Source organism: Centruroides vittatus, unplaced genomic scaffold (genome assembly GCF_030686945.1).
Source record: "Centruroides vittatus isolate TY-2023 unplaced genomic scaffold, ASM3068694v2 contig_181, whole genome shotgun sequence".
Lineage (NCBI taxonomy): Eukaryota > Metazoa > Arthropoda > Arachnida > Scorpiones > Buthidae > Centruroides > Centruroides vittatus.
This window is the reverse complement of record NW_027121109.1, coordinates 636,428-647,042: the sequence shown is the minus strand read 5'-3', so window position 1 is coordinate 647,042 and position 10,615 is coordinate 636,428. Positions and strand designations below refer to the sequence as shown.

Genomic DNA, 10,615 nt, shown 5'->3' with positions numbered 1-10,615 from the left:
TTTTATTTACTTTAATGGCATGCAAATCGTTTTCCTTTGACTGGCACACTTATTTGTACAAACCAACATTTTCTTAATTAGTGTCCCATTTATACATTATGATGTTTCACTAAGTAGTTTCTTTATATAAATGTGCTTTTGTTTGAGAAAGAAACTGCTTTATTGAAGTTTGTGGATTATCCAAAGTTTTTTTTCTGATGTATTTTTTATGTTAATGTGGTGTTCTTGATATAGGGTAGCTGGATGGGCTCGTTGTATTATGTTGGTATGGCTGACACGCCAATTGGTTTTTGAGAACCGACAAACTCGGTTCACTTGTGTGGGATTTGAAAACTCTTTGACTATATAATAGTGGCCAAATTTTGTTATGGTAGGAGCCATGTATTGTCTATCAGAAATATATGAGAGCTGCATTTTATATTGGAATGGTATTTTATACATAACCTATGTGTAAAGGAATAGCATTAAAGTTAGACCAAAATCTATAAGTAATAAGGAGAGGAGTCCAGGAGCTGCAATAAGGGTCTAGAACAGCTGCATGGTTATGTAGGAAGGAGGAAACAGTCAACTAGAATTTGTTTTATATTTTGATAACAAATTTTTAATTTACTTTGAAACTTTATACATCATTTATTTTGGGCGGTGCAAGGTAAGCACAATGACCACATATTTCCTTTGGAGATGGGGACAAGGAGAGATCCAGAATTTTTCAGCCATTCAGATTAATCAGAATTTTTGATTATCAGGATTCAGATTAGCAAGGTTCTGCTGTAATTACATACATGCATACATATTTTCCTTTCGGGTTGGTAGTGAATGAGCTGTCTCCACACTGCCTGATCCAAACATATTTCTCTCACTTCTTCCGCACTCATTGAGGCCTTTCGTACACATTTACACTGTAATTACAAATAAAATTTTAAAGATTTTTTTATCGAATCAATCGTTATAGAATCTGAATTATCGCAAATTATTCATTAGGTTAATTATACAATGATTCTAATTATGCTACTTACTTCAATGGCATATTTAAGTGTCTAAATTAATGTTTTCTTATAATTTTTAATGATAACAATATCTCTGACACTGACATAATTTAAGCAATTAAAAAGAAAAACAATTCAAATACTTATAAATAATATAATTATCTTTGATTCGCTTGTAGAAATGAAGATGACAGATGCACTTGCAAACACATTAATACTCTAGTATTATATTTTATATGTATTATTGTAAATTTAAACTAAAAATATATTATATCATGTAAAGTATTATCATCTATTCACTATATTAAATATAAATTATTATTATATTATAGAATGGAAGCAGATATGGGAATCAAACAAGCACAGTACAAAATGGTTAAAGAACATTTAATTAAAAGAAAAATGAAAAATTTACCAAAAAGATGAGGTAAATGTTTTAAAATTTTATTAATTTAATTAATATTTAGTTTAATTAATTTTATTAATACAGTCAAACCTCAATACATCCCTCTCATCATATAGTGTCAATGAATAATCACAAACATAGCTTCTCATAAATATTAGAGAACCTTTCAGTATCCGTGAATTGTTAAATATATGATTTTATTTTGCAAACGACACTCAGATTCTCAAACTTGTGTGTAAACATCATTAACGTATGTAATTTTTATTGTTTGAGATACTTCAGCTTACTGCCACACTCAGTTTAGTGTCAGTTTCAGAGGTAAACAAATGGTGGCACTAAATTGAGGTTTCTGTTTACATGCACGTGTGTTAGTGCTCATTTCTTATTGTATTATCAACAGGGATTGGACAACCTAGAACTTTCGTGGATTTAGAAAACAGAGAATTCCATAAAATTTTCATTAAAATTGCTGCCCTGTGTTAAATTAATGTTATATGCTTTCTTCTAAAATAATTGGTTAATTAATTAATGCATTGAGCATGCAAAATTTCATTTATGTGTGATGTATAGGAATTTTCTGAGGCATCTAACTTTGGTGGATTGATGAGTGTATTTGAAAACTAGTTTAATCAGAAACTGTGTGCCCGCATTTCAAATAGATTAGTTTGTTCAGAGTCCAGTACCTTTTGAACACTCAGTGAACAGCCATTAAAAAGTAATTCCTGGCTTAGAGGGGTATTGTTGATGATGTATGCTGTTGTAGTTGAGCATATGACAACTAATATTATTAATTAACATTAACATGAAATTAACATTACAGACTTCTATCCAACATTTTGTACATTTCTGGTTAGGGTCAGATAGGTATATTTTATGTTAATGTGGCCAAACCTTTTAGCATTTTCATGTTCTCTCATTTTAATTTATGCTACATTATCCAAAACAACTCATCAAGTCATTTAGCTGATGTAAATCTATTATCTGATAAACTATGTCTATCATGGCTGAATAACTAGTATTTGGTTATACAAAATATATTTTTAATAGTAACACAAAGATAGGTTATAACAAATTTGGTTATAGATAGGCATAACCACTTACCAATGGCCAAATTACTTTATTTCTAATTGTTAAATTAGCTTTGTTACAGCTCAGTATTCTGGCTGTAACAAGGCTGATTTAACAGATCATAATTTAATTGTATAAAAACAGAGAGTGAAAACTGTAGAATTCTGTCGGATGGCAATTACCTTCAATTTTATTTTTAAAGAAATGAAAAGTAAATTACAATTTACACTGAATGAGCTTTACAGTATTTAAAACAGAGACTTTAGTTTACTTATTTATGAATATACTTTGTGCCGGATGTCTAGATCAAGACTGACACATTTTAAATCATTACCAAAATTCAGTGCTTAAAGATAAATGCATTTAATACATTGCATGAGTATAATGTAGAATGATACTCACGCCAAGTAATAATATAAGAAGTAGAGTTCAGTGTGTACGGCATTATTAATAGCTTTTCTTTTTGAGTGCCTTCAACGAATAAATGAGGATGAGGAACTATGTAATTTTTCCCTTGAATTAATTGAATCATGCAGAGTAATTAATTGTGGCATTGTGATTGCAATTGTCAAAATAGCAATGCTTTAGAGAAAGTGCAAACTATGTGGTGATATAGCAAGACAAATTCCATTGTGTGAATGTGGAAAAACTTTTTTTGTGTATTTGGAAAGGATCCTCCATCACAAAACACCGTCGAGGCGTAGAAAGATCAATTTCTGTCCACAAGAAGTCTGTTGAAAGGTCACAGATGTGGAAAATTCAGATTGTTGGATGAGAATGTGGAGGCAATCAGGGAAGCTTTCTAATGAAGCCTGTAGAAGTCTTTTCATCAGACACCTGTCAGCATCCGGATATACCATGCCATCATGGGCGTAGCCAGGAAGGGGCATGGGTGGGCATAGCCCCCCCCAGTTAACCTGGTGCTCCTCCCCAGAAAATTACAGCCTCTACTAGACCCCCCATGCCATGGATGTTGCAGAACACATGGCAGGAAATTGAATATTGTTTAGATATTATCCATGCAACAGGAGGAATACAGTTTTCATAATTTTGTGTGAAGGTAGAAACAATACCAATTTTTGCAATAAAATGTGGTAAGTTTGTCTTCAAATTGCATACCTTACTTTTATTATAGTTATTATCTTATTATCTAATTTTACTTATAGTCTTTCAAAATGTGTCAGTCTCAATCTAGATATCTTGTATAAGCATAACTGTACAGCATTATGAATACACCATACTATTGTATATGTATGGATACAACTCATGTACAAATATTATTGACAAGACTTTAAAATCAAAAATTTTGATCACAATCTAATATTAAAGTCTTGTTATAATCTATAAACAAAAAAGAATCTGCTTCATTGTCTTTATTTAAGCTGCATTAGATAACAGTTTCTTGAACAATTCCATACAACTAAGTCCATCATCAGACGATATAAAAATGAAGTATCTTAATAACAAAGTCACCCATTTATGAGCGAGCTTCAATAAAGCAGTTTCATAATTAATTTAAGAAATTGGAGTTATATACATTAATTTTTCTGGGTTAACTGTAAGTTAGGAAGTATAAAAATTCAATTAATAGTTTATACAAAAGTGTTAGCAGTCTGTAAAATTACTTATAATGTAACATACACTTGCAGACATTCTGTAGCAAGTACACTTTTACTGTATTCAAAAATACAAGTATTAAATATTAATGTGAGAATTGGCTGATGTGTAGAGGATTTTTTTAAAAATAAATTCCTTCTGTCCCACAAGCAAAACTAGAGAATTAAATTTTATCCTAGACTGTGTGACATAACACATGTAAAACACACATTTCATTTTAATTATAGTCACACAAAGTAGAGTTTATCAGAGTTCATCTGAAGCAAAGTGATCTTTCTCGAGCGTACTTTCAAGCGTTGCAAAGAAGCCCTCTCAATGTTTTGTTGTAGAGTTGCCTTGAATCTCAGCCAATACATGCTACTGGATAGTATATATAGTCCTTCTACACTGTCTGGCACCAGTGTCTAAACAGTGAGCTGTCCTGTACTAATATTTCTTCTGATTGACTCTCCTTGATAAAAATAGCTCTCCCTGATCATACTGCTGTGAACCCTAACTCTGTTGAACTTAACTACTTTAATTCATGTATATGTTAAGTTTAAAATGTCTGGAGCCAGTGAAGGGAAAAAGGATAGTTTTAAACAAATTTCCTTTCCTTTTTTTTAACATTTTAATGTTTTAAACTATTCCATAGGAAATATAACAGCCTATAAAACAGGTAAATATATTAATTTTTTTATGCTTAAATTTTGGCGAGAGCTTACTTAATTAGCGAGGAATTTATTGATAATTTTGATTATTCTCTTTATAAATTTAATCTATCTTGATGTTTTTTATCCGAAATGTAAACAATTCGATAATTAATTAACCGATTTATTATAAAATCAAGAAGTTCCGTCGGCAACCCTCAATTTTTATAATAATTCAAACAGATGGGCCCCACAAAGTGTACAGAAATTCAAAGCTTTTGACATTTATATCTAATAATAAACATAAATACCGACAAAAGTATGCATTCGACTACTTAGTTATCTACACCTACATAAAAATTATATTTAGTTCTTTCTGCTTAAATATACAAAAATCGATTTTTTCTTCTTAATGCCGATAACATCAATAAATTTACATGAATTAGAAAAATTTATGCATAAATAACTTAAATAATTTATATAGAAAATATTTAGATGACCCAATTTTTTTCTTAAATCCAGAAATAGATTGGTTTATCTTAAGTTTAGATGAATCATAGGACATTTTTTTTTATTAAATGGAATTTTAAATATTTATATATAGAAGTCAACTTCATTATCAAGGCAAAAAGAAATAAGAATTTGTACATTTAGCTCGTACAGTTTTAGATGTTTAATTATGAATTACTTGCAGGGAGTATCTTTTGTCAGCAAGCCAACGTTTAAGAAAGAGATTTGGTTCAGTATATTTTTTGAAAGCAGATTGAATACACTTCCACATGTTCTTTTGTACAAAAGTCATTAACCTTTCCGTTCAAAACTGTCAACAGTAAACTATATGAAACTTGTAAGGGAAGAATGAAATTTCACATTTATTTTGAGTGAAATTTTGCTGTTTTTCTCAGGTAAAATTTTTCTTTGAATATAACCTGTTTTACTAATCCATGTTTCAAAAATACACTTCTTATATTAAACACGGAATAATTATTCTTACACATACATCGCATTCCGCGCATTGGTAACCAACTTCCGGCACTTCCTTTCTTCTCTCAAACACAATCATTTACTGTTCATTGATGACAGCATAAAACAATTCATTAGAAACTTAATGCTGAGTCAGTTGCTAATCATAGATTCTAAGCATTTAGTATTTAAAATACAGAAATATGCAGTTACATTTATTTTCACTAAATTCAAAATTTAAACATAACAATAAGTTTTTATAAAATTAATACTGGATCCTATCACTGGAGTTATTAAGCAGTATTTAATCTGGTTAGTGATTGCAGGGAAGACTAAATTCTGTTGTTAACCCCACTTACAGCTTGGTGGTTCTGGTCAGTCCCAGGGTCATGCAGTAGATTTTTTTCAGTATGATGCAAGTCTTCAAAATGCCATCCCTTAAATATTTTTTATGCCGCCCCTTATATAAATTATTAGGCTTATGTAGGCTATAATTCTTATTTTTGATGTATTTTACCAGGACCGTGTGGTAGATTTTCTCAGTATGATGCAAGTCTTTAAAATTTTGTCCCATAAATGTTTTTTATGTCACCCCCTTATGGTGCCGCTTGATGCGGCTGCCTCTCTGCATCATAGCATGGCGCAGTCCTTTATAAAAGAGGAATTTGATAGGGTCAGGAAGGATATTCAGCTGTAAAATGTCTGCGAGGTTGAGGCCGAAGTTTTAAACGTGAAAATGTGTACGTCGGACATTAGGAGCCGCTTTCCTGTAAGCCTAGAAGTTTGGAATGTCGAGCATGATTTCACTGTAAAATGTCTGCCGGCTGTCCCCATACAGAGAATAGTTGCACTCTGTATCAAGAATGGGCTAAACAGAGTGGTGACGTCTCACTCCACCCAGTCCAAATTAAATGAAAAATATTTGAAAAGATGATACAGCTGTAAAACAAAATCATATCAGAAAGAAAGCAGTGACTTTATGTAAAATGGGACTTATGATACTGGAAGGAGGAAGAGAGGAAGTGAAAAAAAATGAAAGGATTTAAAACCTATAAATTTATGCATCAATTACACACAATCCTTCAAACTTCTAAAGATTGCATGGAATAATCTATTGCTGGAATAAACTAATATTACACTAGGTTTAATGTAAACATATTTATTAGTACATACATAATATTAATATGTAGTATAATCTATGAAAGTTCTAAACTGTTAATGTCTAGCGAAGGATTTACAGAACAAATGTTCCCTCAACATAATGCAGTTAATTCATTAAAACTTCTGATTACCACAATTAATTTTGCATGTTAATCAAATCCTGCATTAAGTAACGGTTATCTGTACTTTTAGCAGCTTTCATTAGATTATGCACTCAAATTCTGTAATTCCAGAGCTTTTCAAATTATATACAAATTTATTTTAAGTTCAAAATATCCAGTTGAATGTATATTTGAATAATATAATTCATAAATTAATTACGTACATGTAACACTTCACATGTTCATACTTTAAATTCTGCTCTATTGGCCTATTCTTATTCACAAAACAAATTTAGTGCTTTCAAGCTTACTATTTAATTTAATACTTTCAAAGGGGATTTGAATGTATTGATTTAAATGGTAAGCTGCCATCTCCAAGAAAAACTTTATTCGGATCAATTCTGCTACTTTAAAAGGGTCAAATGACTTTGTAACAAGGGTAATGGCCTCTTATTTTGGTTTATTTAGAACTATTTTTATTTTTTAAAAAAATAGTTCTTTTTCCTTTTCTTTTGGAGTGTGCTATGGCCTCTTGGCCCGTTCTGGGTGCACAACTGGGTGCACCAAAGTGGGTGAACAAAATCGTGCCCCCCACACACTAATATACAGGAAAAATACCCAAATTTGTTTGCAGTTCTCAAAGTTTTAAGGTTCCCCAGTCCAGAAATGTAAAAATCTTGGGGAGGATTTTTGAAGGATCGCCATACTTTTCCCCTGTTACACATAACAGCAGGGAAAGGAAAAGTATGCATTTGAATAATTGATCGGACACGAAAACAAGTAGTGTTAAATACAATTGGCAGCAAAAAAGTTATATTATGGCCAGTTACGTTTCACCCTGAACCAATTACAACACGCTCTGCGCTCACAGTTACACTTATTGTTACTTGATTTTTTTACATTCGGCTGTTACAAATAGGCAGTTTCAGCCATACTTTAAATTCAACGGGGAGACTGTTTAGATTAATTTTTTTCCCCTTTGTTTTGTCTTCCGTTACGCAAAACACGTGTAAATTAAGAGCTAAAATGAATAATTGTAATTTAGGCATACTTCAGTTAACTGACTTTTGGATTACTCTAGTTTTTCTAAAAGGAATCTTTATTATCTCTAATTAATAAATGTTTTTAAGGATTGTTTCTTATCCTGAAACCTTAACTATAAAAAACAAATCATGAATTTCTGTGATGACACAGTGTGATAAAATTATGTTTAAGAAACAGTATGACACTAGCACAAAGTTAAAATTCTGTGTGGCACCATCTAGTAGGCGCTATTAAAATAAAAATAACTTTCATATTATTAATTATTATAGAAAAGCAAACGGCTTAATTTCCAGGATAGATATTGAATTAGAAGGAAATGTAAATGCCAATGACGAGTGACTCCCCTCAACCTCTAACCACCAAAATTTAATAGTATCGATGCCCCAATACTAATAAACCTCCCTGCCACTGAGCTCTCTTTCATAAGTTTTGAATGGGCCCTTGCGTAGAAAAAGGTTGCCCATCCCTGTTTTAGGTCAGTTCGTGTCAGCACTCGCATTTCTTTCACGTCGTCCTCTGCTACAAACATTTATTTAGGGATCATCCGTAAATTACATAATGCCATTTTTATACTGTTACTTTTCAACTGCCCTGTAATGCTATTTCACGTATCCACCCCTAAAATTACGTAACGTATCTTCGATCGACCCTCTTAATTGTACAAAGGAACGGGTGCGTATAGTCGCAAGTGAAAAAGTTGCGGGGCGCAAATCGGCGCACCGGTTTGTTTGTGGAGGCGCCATCATCTATGGAGTTTTGTATGGGAAAAGTACGACTTTGTGATGCAGTATCTGCAAAACGGCTTAAATGCATCTATACGTTTGTAATCACATGTAATTTTATTAGTTTTTTGGCCGACGTACATAGTTTAAAGTTTAACCTAAATGTTCATAAAGTAAAAAGGCTTCACCTTGCTTTAAAATGTGCCAGGGCGCTCTCTAGTAGGTCTTCGTACGACTACAGGTGCTGCTGAATGTACGAGGTACAAAATGAATCGTATTGTTACCCAGAATCGAGACACTGGCATTACGTAACGTTTCTGTAAACATCTCCAACTCTTGTAACTCATTGCAATGATTACGTGAATATCCACCCGTAAACACCCACGTAACTGAGGAATTCAGGTAGCTACAGTTACGAACGTAACGTACGCTTATAGCATAAAATGACTACGCTCTATGAGACAACCCTAGCGGCAAAATTCGGAAGTAAGAGTTTCCATCTTGAAAACAATGTACGAAACGGAAGAAGTCGTACAGCAGGATCGATTTAGTACGAAAGGACACGTGAATAGTACGAACTGAAAGCGTAAAATGTTAAGTACACACACAGTAAGATGTGTATTTCTCATTTACTATGTGTTGTATGTTGTGTAACGCTCACACAAATCGGTGTATAAGGACCTAACCGTGTAACTCGTACAGCTTTTATGATATAAATCTATAAGGCGAATCTGTCCTTCTCAAAATATTTTGGCTTCCGTAAGCATTCGTTTAATTGAAATTATATATTTAGCCCTGTGTAATTTTGAAAAATAGAAAAGTTTTTTTTTTGCGTTTCGTTCATAAATAAATCTCTTGGAACCCTTTCAATATGAGGCTCTGGAGTATTCGTATAAATGCGCTCACAGTGACCCCGAACTATAAGAGGTCCTTTCCCTTCCACGAAATAATAAATTGCGCGTGAGGGCGTAAGACTTCACATTTTTGTGGCCTTTGCAGTAAACAGTGAAAATTGCAGGCTGTATACCAGCGAATGTTTTTCACTGCGCGTGCAGTACGAACTTTGAAGCATCGTTCGAGGTGTGAGATACCATTCTATTCAGCGTAACTCCATCCTATGAGTAAAAAGGGCAATTTCCTGTGGTCCCAACCAATAGTGGGCTCCAAATTAATCTTTTATCAAACTCGTTACTGTAGTAACAGTATCGAAATTTAAATTTGGCGCCATATCTGGGGACCCTAGATTGACTTTGTGGCGCCAGGCAATCCTACCAGATTTTTACATTTGTGGTCTCGGAAGACCTTGGAAGTATGGAGAAAAGCAAAACATTGGGAGTATTTTCTTTGTGTGTAGATGTTTATTTGTTTCTTTGTGTTTGTTTGGGTGTGGTGAATGGGTGGTATTAATCTTAAAATTGGGTGAAAAAAATCATAACTCCTGTGCCTTTTGTCGAAAATTTCTGAAGTTTTGCAGGGATGTTTGCATATTAGAGGCATTGATGCTACTAATTTTTGGTGCTTTACTCCATGGGGTGTCTCCTCTTTTCCAAACTTGCTAATTTTTGATGGACAAATATGAAAAATGTGTTTTAAATATAAATCTTATTTACAAAATATGAATTTTGAACGCAGCTCGCAGAAACGGCTTCTTTGAACCAGTTTTTAAAGCTAGTCTCGGCCGAATGTGTCAAACAAAGGAATTAACATACATTCAAAAATAGCACGGATGTGCCAAAGAATGCAGTTTGGCTCCGATGAGCCAATGTTTCTAAACTTGTGCAAACTGTTTTGTTAAATTAAGAGTCATTTTTAAAGATCTGTTCAGTAATATATTTATAGATGCGGCTAGTCCTCGGTTAATGCGTTCCTCGAAAGTGGTATGTTAAATTCCACATTCGGGACCTTCTTCGGAACTGCG

General features: G+C 32.8%; 1 protein-coding gene and 1 long non-coding RNA gene across 4 annotated transcripts in view; one reads left to right on the top strand and one right to left on the bottom strand.

Annotated features, from left to right (window-relative positions):
- Positions 1–574: 574 nt before the first annotated feature.
- LOC136969813 (uncharacterized) lies at positions 575–9,050 on the bottom strand. Its single transcript, XR_010879872.1, has 2 exons — positions 8,886–9,050; positions 575–899 (listed from the first exon to the last, which is right to left on the bottom strand). It is a non-coding gene; the product is annotated as an uncharacterized lncRNA (long non-coding RNA).
- LOC136969804 (E3 ubiquitin-protein ligase lubel-like) overlaps positions 4,493–10,615 on the top strand; it is a 28,389-nt gene continuing 22,266 nt past the window's right edge. The window contains exons 1-2 of one of the 3 annotated variants that reach the window (XM_067264071.1): positions 4,493–4,735; positions 5,401–5,611. The gene's annotated coding sequence lies outside the window, so the exon portion shown is untranslated. The remainder of the gene's footprint in view (positions 4,736–5,400; positions 5,612–10,615) is intronic. The other 2 variants (XM_067264069.1, XM_067264070.1) reach the window with 2 other exon arrangements.